We start from the raw sequence: 13942 nt of genomic DNA on the forward strand, positions 1-13942 counted from the left end.
GAGATTTAGTTAAGAATTGTGGGTTGATATTCTGCCATTTATGAGTATAATTAAATAAATTAGATTTGAATGGATGCTAGGAAGTGTACGAGTAAAGAAAGTGTGCTGCGGTGGCGTGCCGGAGGAGGTAAAGGGTAATTGGTGAGTGGAATTAGCTAGATACGGGCCCGAATCAATAGCGATGTAGCGTCCCACTATTGTGAGGTGAGTAGGGGGTGCTGATTTTAAAATCTTCATATTATATATTGATTTACGTTAATAAACATGATTGGTTTTCTTAAAAGCATTTATGGATAACATGAGCTGTTAGCCTTGATAGGCTATTTTGAATGGATTTACAATGATTTATATATTGCTATTGTGGAAAGCACGAGCTAGTAGAAACCATAGGAAGTTTGTGAATGCAAGTCTTTTTAAAGTGATTTGGATATACCTATAGATAAGCTATACAAGTAAAGAGTTTTAAAAACCAGGAAACAAGCCTTTCGCAATGTTTGTTCAAAATCTGTGCCTTGTATACTTTTGTATGATATGCATAGCTAATGCATTTGTTAAACGATTTTGAATGCAAGATTTGAGCTTCCGTTTTAGCCCGATTTGTATATAAATATTTACACCATTCCATTTAGTTTGAAAAGTAATTTCAAAAGGGTTATCAAACCTTGATTTGAAAGGATTTAAAAGGAAAAGCCTTGTAAAACCCGATTTTTTTTAAAAAAATGGTTTTGATAAACAAAGGGTGTCGAGAGTAGGCCAGCTATCACTACAGTTAAGTGTGACTCTTATGCACAAGTGAGCTCTAGCTAGATAACTTTTGGGTCACCGACGGGCTGTTAGACGTGGCTGGGTCCATAGTCTGTGATTACGTGGCAAGGCTGCGCGTTGTATATGTGGCTAGGCCACAAGTGATATTTGCGGTTGTGACCGCTTGATTTCTCTGATGTTGGCCAATATCGTTAGACTGCCATGGCTATGGGGATTCGGTGGAGCAGAGCTCTCAGATGTTATTACGTGGAAATGGGTCCATGGGTGATTACTATACTTACCCACTCAAGAGCGTTATGAGTTTTCGATGCATACTCTTTTGCATGGTTGATATTTAAGATTTCTTTGCAGCTCCCTTAGTTTGAATAAAAGCTTTTAGTGCTTACTTGATGAACATGAGATGTTTTACGTGGCCGTAGACTTGATTTCTTTACATGCCACATAATTTGGGGGCATGCATACTTTATATTGCTGACTATATTTGTATGGCCAACAATGTTTTCAATGTTTGAACTTGGTTTCGTAAGATTGTTTCTGCATAATTTTGCCCAGTGAAAATATTATTATGATTTACGTCATTATTTTTCAAGGCATAAATATCTTACTTATGATTTGGTATTTTAACACTATGATTTGATATTCCGGTTTTATTATTCAACTTATTTGCATTATGCTTGTTTTCCATCTACACCCTACTCACGGAACCACTGATCACTGAGTCTATGAGACTAACCCCCCCATTATTTTCCTTTTGCAGATAGTGATTAGCCTGGCGTGCATTCATCAGCATTTTCAGCCCACTGCGGATAGGTCAAGGCATGTCATAGCACTTTCTTTCGAGTCACTCCGCTGCTAGAGGTCGAGTCTTCATAGAGTAATTTGTTACGGGATTAGACAATAGTGTTAGATTAAATGTACATTTGAAAATTATAAGTCTTGATGTATCATTATTACAATTATGTGGAATAAAGGTTTATTCAATTTATAAAGAATATTGTTCAATTCCTATCACAAATAGTTTTATGGTACAAGGAAATTTTCTTAGATTGATGGTATGAATGTGAGGTAATGACTAACAATTTAAGTAAGGCTTGCTCAAGACTTGCAGGGTTCTCCCGCAAGACTCGGATGCCGGTAGCGATCGAGGAGTGGTCGTTACATTCTCGTATGCTGAGCGTACACCTATGTGTGCTTTAGTACTTTGTCCATGGCTTGGATCCTCTTTGTCTACATGATATGGGTTTAGCATACTTACATGGAAGAGTGGATGAACTTTTGGCTTGGGTGGCATATCAAGTTTGTATGCCATGAGACCAATGCATTTGGTCACTTTGTAAGGCCCTTTGTATCGTCTCAGTAGTCCCTTTTGGACTCTTTTGTCCTTGAGTATTACGTGTAGTTTGACGAGTATCAAGTTGCCAACATCAAAACTAACTTCTCTTTGAGACTAATCAGCCCATTTCTTGGTGCGAATGGTGGCCTTAAGTAAGCATGCATGAGCAAGATTAAGTTGCTCTTGCCATTGGCTTGTGTGCTTGTACACTACAGGTGATTCACTCGTGTATTTGGCAGCAGTGTGACTTGGCATAATAGGCTACTATCTAGTTACTATCTCAAATGGACTTTTTCCCTGTTGTCTCACTACAATATAGGTTATGAGAAAACTAAGCAATATCTAGCCACTTCGGCTAGTCAGTTTAGGTGTCTCGAATAAAGTGTTGTAAGTGAATCTCTTGCACAGCATTAACCCTTTCGGTCTGACCATCTAACTGTGGATGAAAACTAGTCGAGAAATTGAGTTGTGATCTCATCATCTTGAACAACTCAGACCAAAACTCACCTATGAAGCGTGCATCTCTATTGCTCATTACGCTTAACGAAACCCCTTAGCATTTGACAACATTTTTCCATGAAGAGTTTAGCTACCTCTATTGCTAAACACTCTAGACTTGTGGTGTTGAATGTTGTGTATTTTGAGAAATGGTCCACAATGACCTTGATGCTTCCCAATCCATTCACCTTAGAACTCCCATGATGAAGTCCATGCTCAAACTTTCCCATGGTCGATTTGGAATCGACAGTGGTTGTAGTAATCTTGTGGATCTCCTTTATTCTAACTTGTCTTACTGATAGATGAGACATGTTATACATATGTCTCCACATCTTCGCATAGTTGTGGCCAGTAGTACCACTGTTCTACTAGTGCCAGTATCCAATGCATTCATGGATGTTTGCCCCAAGTCAAGTCTTGACACTCATTGAATATCTCACTTTGAAGCTTGCATAGGATGGCACATAAAGTTTTGGGCCCATAGTGTATGACAGCCCGTCTTGAACCCAAAACCTTTACGTTTGACCTTATTTGGCATAGTCCATCAATGTTTATGCTATCGTGGCATGTGATAGCCTTCTTTGATGTGCGAAACAAGAGCTCCATGAGCCTCGCTCATAACCGCTAGTGTGGCCTTGCCACTAAGTGCGTTTGCCATTGAGTTGGTCTTCCTTGACCTATACTCAAGTCAATAATTGAATTCGATTAAGAAATCTTGCCACCATGCTTGTTTAGGACTTAGTTTCTTCTAGTAATGAAAATAAGATGTGGCTACGTTTTCTGTCATTACCACAAAAGTTGCTTTGAGAAGATAATGTCTCCATATTCGAAGACCATGTATTATGACAGTTATCTCTTTCTATTGAACTATGTACCTCTTCTCTATGTTGTTGAGCTTATGGCTTTCGTAAACCACAGGATGTCTTTCTTGCATTAACACTCCTCCTATTGGAAAGTCTGAAATGTCTATGTGCACCTCTAATGATTTGGTGTGGTCCAACAAGGCTAAGATTGGTTCTACACACATTGCTTGCTTTAGGGTATCGAAGGCTTGTTAACTTCGTGTGCTCCACTTCTTAGTAATTTTTTTTAGCATGTTAGTGAGTGGTGCGACAATTACAGAGTAACCTCTGACAAGTCTTTTATAGTAGTTTGCAAGGCCTAGGAATGATCTCAATTCCGTTACCTTTGTGGGTGGTTCCCAGTTTAGGGTGGCCTTCACTTTGCTTGGATTCATTCATAAAGTTCCACCTCCAGAGATGCATCCTAAGAAAGGGATTTCTTGCATCCTAAAGGAGCACTTCTCCTTTTTGACATAAAGCTCATGCTTTCTTAGCTTTTCCATTATGAGTCTAATATGTTGCACATGTTCCTCTAGCATTTTGGGGTAGATAACAATATCATCTAAGTAAACAAGCACAAACTTATTGGGGGAAGTTTGAAGTACCCTGTTCATTAGGGCGCAAAACGTTGCTGGTGCATAGGTTACACTGAATGGCATGACGAGGAATTCATACGATCTATAATGTGTCACACATGTTGTCTTTAGTATGTCTTTTTTTACGATGCACACCTAGGAATATCCAGATCACAGGTCTAGCTTGGTGAACCACTTGGCTCCACCTAATTGATCAAACAAGTCCATGATGAGTGGGATCGAATACTTGTTCTTGGCTGTGAGCTTGTTCAATGCTCGATAATTGATGCATGAACGTAGGGTTCCATCATGTTTTCGTTGGAATAGAACAAGGCACCATACGATGACTTAGATGGCTTAATGAACCTGGTACCAAGGAGTTAACCTGGCTACTTCTTGAGTTCGGTGAGCTCAGGTGGCAACATGTGATATGAAGCTTGTGCTGGTGGGTGTCTGTCGAGCACTAAATCTATGTGATGGTCGATTTCCTTTTGTAGTGGTAGTCTGTTCAGCAGACTAGCAAGCATCACATCCCCAAAAGTTTCTAACATCTTCAATACCTCTATTGGTTCCTTCTTGTGTTCAGTTACCTGGTTATCTTCCTTGAGAATGGTGGCAAAAGTTTCCCCCTGGAACTTTGCCTTTTTGCCAGTTGCATGGAAAAAAGTAGTTTTGACTCAGTCCCACATCCACACCGTATTGGTACTACACATTGAATCCTTGAGTCAAGTATGATGATACAATCGGTAAACAATATGAGCAATGCATTAATTGGATATAGGAATCCCATACCTAAGACACATTCATAATTGCCCATAGGGATTATCTCAACAAGCTTTTTTCCTTACGAAGCACCTAATTGTACCTCTATTTTTTTACCCCCAAAGTTGGAACTCTCTTCGAGTTAAGTGTCTTGATGAAGACTACTCCTATGTCAGGTTTGACTTTTAATTGTTTGGTAGCGTCATCTGACAAGAACAAGTCTGAGGCTCTAGTATCAACTTATGCCTCTACCTGTCAGTTAAAATTCTACTACACAAGTATACGTATCGAATAGATAGTATATTAACAAGCAAAGTATCGATCCCATAGGGAATTGATCTAAAATTTTATTAAGTACTAAAATTAAAACAATTTAGTTTTATTCAAACAATTAAAATCTTAATTCTAATTGAACTAAAAATTACGCAACTAAAACGAATTTGATTACAAATTAAAGCAATAAGATAATTGGGCAAACAGCAAATCAAACAAGCCTAGGATTACAATATCCCTCACACTTCATCTAAATCTTACCTCTCTTTCTTAACTTATTTCAATGGGTTGAATTGCTAACCTAGAGTCTTAAATTATTTATAAGGGTCTCCCGACTCATCTTATAAAAATATCTATTTTAACTAAAATACTATATCCCTATGTGAATTGAAACTAAAATAGACTCATTCAGTTCAGGCTCTAATCTGGCTACATATGGCCTATAGGTATATCCCTATCTTATAGGTAAATCAATTAATATGATCATATGCTATCCCAATTTTAGTCTACACTAAACTCCCTTTCCCAAGTTTGTTTAGGTTTCTATATCAATTTAATTGGTGGCCAAGCAATTAAAAGCATTAAGAACAAATTGGAATAAACAATTTAAATCCCATTGAAAATAAGCAAGAAAGAGATTAAAACTTAGATTACATGTGAGTTCATTGCAATCCTAGAAAATAATTTAGTTCATAGTATCTAATAAAAACAATATCCAAAGAAATTTACCCATGAATCCAAGTCAAAGAAAATAAGAAAAACACAAAGGTAAGAGAGAAAACTAATAGTTAGAGATTTGTGATCTTGATTCTCTCTCCAATTCTCTTGTTTCCTTGCTTTGTTCTTAGCTCCAAATCTCCAGAATAGTTGCTTGCTGCCTCCCTCCAAAATCTCTGAAAAAGGCTCCTTAAATAGGCTTCAAATAACCTAATTTTCGAAATCCCGTTAACTTCCCTTATTTTTAGGAAAGTCGCGCAGTGCTGCGGCGCTAATTCTCCAGCGCTGCAGCGCTAATTCTCTGGAATTTTGTATGTGTGCATCCTTTCATCAACGCTGCAGCCTTGTTCTCCCAGTGCTGTGGTAGTCTATCAACTTCAAACGTGAGTTTCACCCTGATATGTTAGGAACTGGGGAAAGTAGTAAACATAAAAGTTTTATCCCTGTCTCTTAACTTTCCAATGGATTAAGAATCACATCAATTGGACTTCTAGATTGAAAGATTTGCTCCCAATACCGCATCATGTTCAGTCTTTACATACTGCTGCAGTGGTCCGACTTTGACAAATATTTTGACCATGATCCAATCAGAATTGGGCAAATTGGTGAACATAAACATTATATCCCTTCTTCTTATAATTCGATTGGTCTAAGAATCACCTCATTTGGAGTTTTTTAGAAAGAGATATGGTCAAAATACTGAAACATATACGAATGAAGCTATCACCATACTTGCACTGATTTTCATCAAATGAGCCTTTTCATCAATTTCCTACAAAAGCTATAAGAGAAATTAGCAATAACTACTCTTAAAGTAATTTAAAATAAAATAACTTAAAATTAACTAAAATAACTTAAATTGATCACTTAACAAGTATCAAACTTATAAAAAAACACCTAAAATGCTAAAATTTCGAACCTAAAATCTCAAAGATCTAAGCTACTTAAGCTCCCAAAATGAGTCAAAATAACTCTATATAATAGAGTTATCACTACCTTCTGTCCATTAATCTCAATGTCGATAAACATGAGACCTCATTTTTGAGTGAATCTCTTTTGTTGAATTGCACCAAAGACTATTGATCCTAGCTTCGTTGCTTCTGGATCGTGTTCATCTTCCTTATGAGCGATGGCCACAAGTTTGGCTTTCTGTGGACATTCATGGACCCTTCGGAATACTATTCCCTCTCTCTAGTGCTCTTGCCCTTCTCTTGGGCCATGGTAGGATTAAAGGATTTATTGTCATACTTTTGTAGCTCCACTAGAGATTTAGCAGCACTCATGGCCTTGGTAATGTTCTTCACATTTCACCTCTAAAGTTCGAGTTTGGCCCATGGTTTGAGTCCATCCATGAATGAGAAACGCACTTCCTTTTCACCAAATTTGTTGATCAGCAACAAAAGTTTAGAAAATTGTTTGACATACTCCCTGATCTCACCATGTTGTGATAGTCTCCTAAGCTTTTCATGGGCTTCGTCATCTGCATACTGAAGATAAAACTATTTTTGAAATTCCTTTTAAAACTCCTCCCAAGTTGTTATGTGAGCTCCCCTGAGCTTAACATGACATTGTCACCTATCGGTCAAATACACGGTAACTGTATTGGCCTTTAGGGCATGGTCCATTATGTCCATAACCTTGAAGTACTACTTGACTCCCTAAAGGAAATTGTCAACTTCCTTGGCCTACCACTTGCCTCAGAATTCCTTGGGTTTTGGTATCTTCAAGGTGGTAGTTGTTGATGTGCTAGGCTAGTCACTTCGCATGACTGCCCTTAGAGATGTGATCTCGTTTCAGAGTTCAACTATCTCTTGCTGTATGGTTAAAATCAACTCCTCTAATGCTTCATCATGATACATTAATGTCTCCACTGCATCGTTTATGCATTCTCGTAACTTAACATCATTTGTCTCCACCTGCTCCATATTGATCTCAATCTCAATGAGTTTGCCTTTTGTTTCACCCATGAACACCTCAAACCTAATGACTCGACTTTTTAGTGCAGACAAAGCATTTTTAGACTTACCTCTCTTAGCGATAACTCTTGTTTCCCTACCTTCTTGATTCACAATAAATTGTTTAAAAGTTGACGCCATCTCTTTCTCTCAATCTTCAAACTGTGTGATACCTAGCTTTAGAAAGTGTTGCTTTGATACCAACTATCACAAGCTTGCAACTTTAGCTAAGTTCTGTGCAATGCTGTAGTCTCGTGTTCGTAAGAGTACACAAGCCTAAATGAGGTTTATTGATGATTGGCACAGAAACGTAAAGTAAATATATATGAAGAAAGAGATTATGGAGAATAAATAAGTATTATTGCTCCAATGAAAGAAAAACAAAGTACCTAAGGTCTAAGCACAAAGTAAATTGCTTGATGAAAAGAAAAGCCTACCTAAGGTGGCTATTTATAACCTCTAGTCTACTTCGGGTGTAAGTAAAATAAAATAAGGAAATATCTAACCTAGGTTTCCTTGGTGTGCAAGTAAAATAAATATATGACTAAGGCAATATTCCCTAGCTTGGTGAGCAAGTTTCTAACCCTAACATCAACTTAAGGAATGCGGCCCCCATGCAACCCATGTGGCTCTTTTCAACTGGATCTACCCTTAGAGCTCCAGTCCAGTAATGGCGCTCCTTGGGGTACACAGTAGTTGTGCATGCCTTGGGGGTGTGCTGTGTGCAACAGGTATGTGCACCTTATGGGTGAGTTTGGGTTAAGGGTTCATTGATGCACGGTTGCCCTAGTAGGGCACCTAATTTTTAGACACTAGGGTTCCCTTGGTGCACAACACATATGCAGGCTTTGCTACTAGCTTGGCCCAATATGCGGGGGCTGCTCGCTAGTGTGATGTATGCAGCCTACTAGGACATGCAGCCACTAGTGCGCAAAAAGCCTGTGAACAGCCTACACATGCATGGCTTTATGCTCCAAACCAACCTGCCAGGCTTGCTGGGGAGCGGTGATGCGGAGCCTCTTCACAACTTGTCTTACTGTGTGAGCACTGGAACCCCATGTCTATTTGCTAGTTCGATGGTTGACTGGGTTGGACTCGCATGTCGTGTCACCTAGCATAATGATGATGGTTATACATTTGATGAGCTTTAAGATGCATATGATAAATTGGTATTTGAATTTGAGCACATGACTTTGATATATAAAAAGGTCATTTGTAAAGTTAAAGCAAAAAATGATGGTATGAATAAAATTAAATCTAAGTTGAAAAATAAAGTAAATAGTATAGCAAATGAAGTGACTGCCTTGAAAAAGAAAAATGACTAATTAAATGAATTATTCTCTAAATGGAATTTGAGCTCACAAAAACTGAATGAGATGCTTGAAACTTAGAAAGCTTTCACTAACAAAAAAGACTTAGGATATGATAGGACATTAAGAAAGACAAAGACAAAGACCTTTTTTGAAAAAGAAAATGAAAAATATGGTGCATCACATTCATGTATTTACTATCATAAGATGGGTCATTCCATATATTTGTTTCCTTTTAGAAAGGCACCCCTCAAAGAAAAGATTGTTAAAAAGGTGTGACTTCTAAAAGGAACCAAACCTTCTGAGGGAAGAATTATTGAAGTTTTTGAAATATCAAGTAAAACCAAACTTGGAAGGACTAATAACATTCTTGGTGCCAAGAAAGCTTGGGCACCAAAATCAAAAGTTTGAGTTTTCTTGTAATAGGGTGAAGCCACAAGCTAGAGGAAAAATCAAGGCAAGAATGAGCAAGAATGCATAGATTGAGATTACAACAATATCAAGTGGTATCTATTCCATAAATAAATTGCCAATGGAAGATGGATTTTTTATTGTTTGAATTCTTTCTGATTGATTGATTAGTGTTGTTTTAATAGCATAAATCATAACTTGAATTTAGTTGATAATTATTCTCGAATTACATTTTGAATAAAAATTAATTATATGAATCTATAATTTGAATGATTGATGTTTTGATTATTTTGTTTGTATAATAGTTGCTGCAATAAGATTTACATATCATTTTATACATATGCATCATTTAAAACCAACAACAACATATACTAAACTTTAATTCTTTTTAAAAGATTCTTTGTATTTGATTTGGATCAAAAACCTTTGCTTTTCGAGATTACTAAGTTCAAGAATCAACCTTTCAATTTTAAAGAATATAATTTTCAAATATAAATTGTTTTCAAAATGCTTCAAGAATTCAAAGTATCAGCTTTTTAAATCTCAAGAATCGATTCTTAAAAAGAACTAGAAAGCTCTTGAAACGTTAGGGTACAAATTCTAGTCATAAAAGAATTAACCTTCGTGTTTTAAAATTAAAAATACATTGGAGCTTTAAAACATGTTTCTAGTCTCCAAAATCATTCAAAAGTTACAATTCTCAAATCTTTTCTCTCTAAATAAGTCATTATCCAAAAGTCAAAAGATTAAAGTATTTTAAAAAGTTCTTCGCTTTCAAATCTTTTTATTCATTTTTCAATCAACCTATTTGCAAATAGAAGTCTTTTAAAGAAGAATTGATTTTGTGCACAAAGAATTAGCACCCTTTTTCAAAGCCTCAATTCTTTACACCAAACTTTTAGAGTAAAATCAACCTTCTGAGGAAATGGCATCGAAGAGGTCAAGAGAAAAGAAGGGTAAAGGTTCTGCCATTCAAACCAAGAAACAAAGGAAAGAGAAAATCAATGCTCTTAATGTACACTTCTTAACTCTAGATGAAGAGAATATGTTTAATGACCATTATATTACAAGAAAGGTATTTCATGGAAGAATTACTAATTTGGATTGGGTAGAAAATGAATTTAGATTTCCTTACATTGAGAATTTAAGAGAAATGGGTTGGTATGACTATCTAAACCCAATAAGAGGAGTTTACAAAAATCTTGTTAGGATGTTCTATCTAAATTGAACTACCAATTATGAAAGTGAGGGTCATGAATATATTGTGAGTCATGACAATTTATTCCTTACTTCACTCATTAGTGGATCATATATAATCACTCCTTCACTAGTTTAGAAGGTATTGAAGCTAAAACCTCTAAGTGGAAATGCATTTTCTTATATAAGAGAAGAAAATACATTCCTAAAAATGAGTTAAATGTTGATTTCTGGGTGAAACCAATTACAGCAGCCAAATTTCTTAACAGTGCATCAAGGCTAAGTCTTCATGACAAAATTTTACACTTCATTATTGTTTACAACATTAGGCCTTTTGGCACGAAGCATGCTATTGTAAAGACTGAGGAAATGTGGTTCATGCACCTCATAAAGAGAAGAACACCCACAAATCTTCCTTAATTCATCTTTAGAGATATGAAATATCTAGTTCGAGGAGCTAGAAACAATTAGGTCTATGGTATGGTTGTATGTGAAATAATTGACATGTTGAGGATCGAAACCAACATTGACAAACCAAAAATGCAAAACAAGATTAAATTCTTGGACAAAAATACTCTTGGAAGAATGGATTATAAACATAATGCTAAACAAAATAGTTGGAAAAAGAAGGATGAAGCTCAAGAAAGAATACAAGTTGAGCAACCGGTACTAGGAACTCCACTTGCTCTAACTACAACTATTACTTCATCAATAGCCACTCCACAAACTACTTAAGTGCCATGCAGTTAACCTGGCACAATGTACATGGGTCAAGGTGCATATCAATTTTTGAGTGCTAGGGTTGAAAATCAAGAAAGGATGGTTTAATAGAATCTTGAGAAAATTGAGGATGCAATCTCAAAGTTTCTTCCTCAGTTTCAAAATGTTTTTTATCATTGTTGCCATTCAATTGAGAAGATACAAGCACCATTGAGAAAACTTAAAGAAGCAATGAAACAGCTAGTTCAAAATCAAACAAACATAGCACACAGTCAAGAGAAGCTAAATGATAAAATGGATATAACAAACCCCATCATAATCCATTACCTTGATAGCTTAGAGTCTGACACTATTTTGATTTTTAAACATTTGCATTACATAACATTTGCATACATTTTGTTTTGTACTAACATGACTGTATTGCAAATGGCATTTTTTATATCATATACTTAATGAAATATCTCTTTTGGTTGTATTTCTCTATGTTGGCTCATGATTGATTGAACTCTCTTGATATAAATGTCTATATGCTTTGCCTTTAAATAATACTTAATCTATACTTTAACTTTTAGTACTGATGATAACTTTGTGGGTTTTATATTCTTATACTCTATTTTTTGTTCCGTTTTGATGTAACAAAAAAAAGGGAGAATATTGTGAGTAAAGTTTCCAAGCTTAACTTCTCTAAATCTCATGGATGGATTTTTCAAAATAATTTCAAAATGCTTTCAAAACTCAAACATAAATCTTTTTGAAAAGAGCATGGATTCAGGAAGAGCTTTCTTTGAGAAAAATGTCTCCAATTATTTTATCCTAGTTTTGACATTTTGAGCATAACTTTAAGGGGAGTTCTTCAATGAGCAAATTTAACTCTTAATTTTGTCATCTCAAAAGGGGAAGATTGTCAACTTTATTCTTGTTTTGAAATGAGAAAATTGATTGAACTAAATATGCTTTGAAAATGAATGAAAGATGTTATAGAATATGAAGAAAATCGTCAAGGATGTTTTGAAGTTGAGCTTAAAATGAAAAATATATTGAAATGGTAAGATTAATTGAACATGCTTTGAAAGTGAATGATAATGCTCTTGAACTTAAAGAAATGTTTTTAAGTTTTACCAAAGATTTCTTGTTTTCAAACTTAGAGTGCTAGCCTAGGAATCGAATACTCAAAATCAAAGATTTGATTCTTAAATGAGAATAAAGCAAAATTTAGGTCTTTATCAAAAGTGAAGAATCGATTTTGAGAGAAGAAGTTAATTCTTGAAGCTACTAGAGTCGTGAAGAACTGACAGCTCAAAGAGCAAGAATCTGTTCTGGGAGAACAAAATGCAAAGGCAAAAATTTGAAGAAGAAAGAATTAATTCTGCAAATAACCAAAGTTGTTTTGAGTGAAGAATGAACCAAAAAGCACAAGTTTGAAGACAAAGAATTGATTCTACATGGAGAAGATATCGGTTCTTGAAAGACCAAAAGCAAGAATTAGAAACTTGGTAACCAAGAAATAGATGGTACGAATGGATAAGATTGGAGCATCAAAAGTCAAGATAAAATTCAAATTTCGAACACAGTTAATACTAAAGAACCGACACCTTAAGGTTGAAGAATTGATTTCCCAAAACTGCAAAGGTGTCACCTTTGAACCAAGTTATAGAAGAATCGACATCCCAAGAAAGAAGAATCGATTCTTCAAAGATAGAAAGCTCTAAACTTTATGAAGAATCGACAACTTATGATCAATGAATTGATTCTTCATGTGTTACAAAAATGTGCAAATTGGGTAGAACATAGGAAAACTAATTGAAATTTCACTCCAAGTAGCAAGAAATTACAAAGAATATAAATATATACTTTGAGGACATTATTTTAGTATAAGCCCTACAAGCCAATTTGTGGTTGTATAGGAATTGCAATTTTAAGCTATTTATGTATGACATTTTGTAATTCATAACAACATTGAGGTAGTTCTTTATCCATAAGTTTGTGATTCAATAACTTTTGTACTTATGTAGATAAAACCCATGGAACTATATATGCCTTGCAAAGGAATTGTATTAGGATACAATTATGAGATCCTTTTGCACTAAAGCATTATTCCTAAAAGTTCTTGATCATTGTATTATTGAGATAGGGCATCAATAATGCTCAAAGATTGGCACATGTTATGTTCCTTACTTGTGAAGTAAGCAATCATTTTCATAGGTTGAAGTATAGAGATACTTGGAACTAGCATGTGGGTGCTTGCCATGGGAAAGCGAGTTGACTGAACATGACCCACCATGAGAAGTGCATTTGGTAGCTCACTCAAGTGTCTATGCAATACTTCTCATGTGTCAGTTGTGTAACTACTCCCTACACTTGAGACACCAAGTTGTTTTGTATGTGGAGTACTATGCTTTGATTTTATCCTTATGGGTGCCTAACCAAGGATGCCAAAACAAGATGTTGTTGGGTATAGTATAAAGCATATGAAGGCAAATGAGTGGTCAAGATAGGAATCATAAACCCAAGTGATTCAAGGGGAAATATCTCATTAGTTCTCGGTTGACATTAGCTTAATCAAATCCTTGGCCAAGGTGATTAG

At 35.7% G+C, this 13942-nt stretch overlaps 2 long non-coding RNA genes across 2 annotated transcripts in view; one reads left to right on the forward strand and one right to left on the reverse strand.

Moving 5' to 3' along the window:
* LOC110425429 (uncharacterized) overlaps positions 1 to 1741 on the forward strand; it is a 6736-nt gene extending 4995 nt beyond the window's left edge. The window contains exons 2-3 of the long non-coding RNA XR_002446025.1: positions 81 to 204; positions 1523 to 1741. This is a non-coding gene — a long non-coding RNA (uncharacterized LOC110425429). The remainder of the gene's footprint in view (positions 1 to 80; positions 205 to 1522) is intronic.
* A 4056-nt stretch (positions 1742 to 5797) lies between these two features.
* Positions 5798 to 13942, reverse strand: part of LOC110425386 (uncharacterized) — a 20921-nt gene continuing 12776 nt past the window's right edge. The window contains exons 3-4 of the long non-coding RNA XR_016351807.1: positions 8704 to 8831; positions 5798 to 6546 (exon numbers count right to left, since the gene is read on the reverse strand). This is a non-coding gene — a long non-coding RNA (uncharacterized LOC110425386). The remainder of the gene's footprint in view (positions 6547 to 8703; positions 8832 to 13942) is intronic.

The sequence above is a fragment of the Theobroma umbraticum genome, unplaced genomic scaffold (genome assembly GCF_002168275.2).
Source record: "Theobroma umbraticum cultivar Fairchild unplaced genomic scaffold, ASM216827v3 scaffold_81.0, whole genome shotgun sequence".
Taxonomy (NCBI): domain Eukaryota; kingdom Viridiplantae; phylum Streptophyta; class Magnoliopsida; order Malvales; family Malvaceae; genus Theobroma; species Theobroma umbraticum.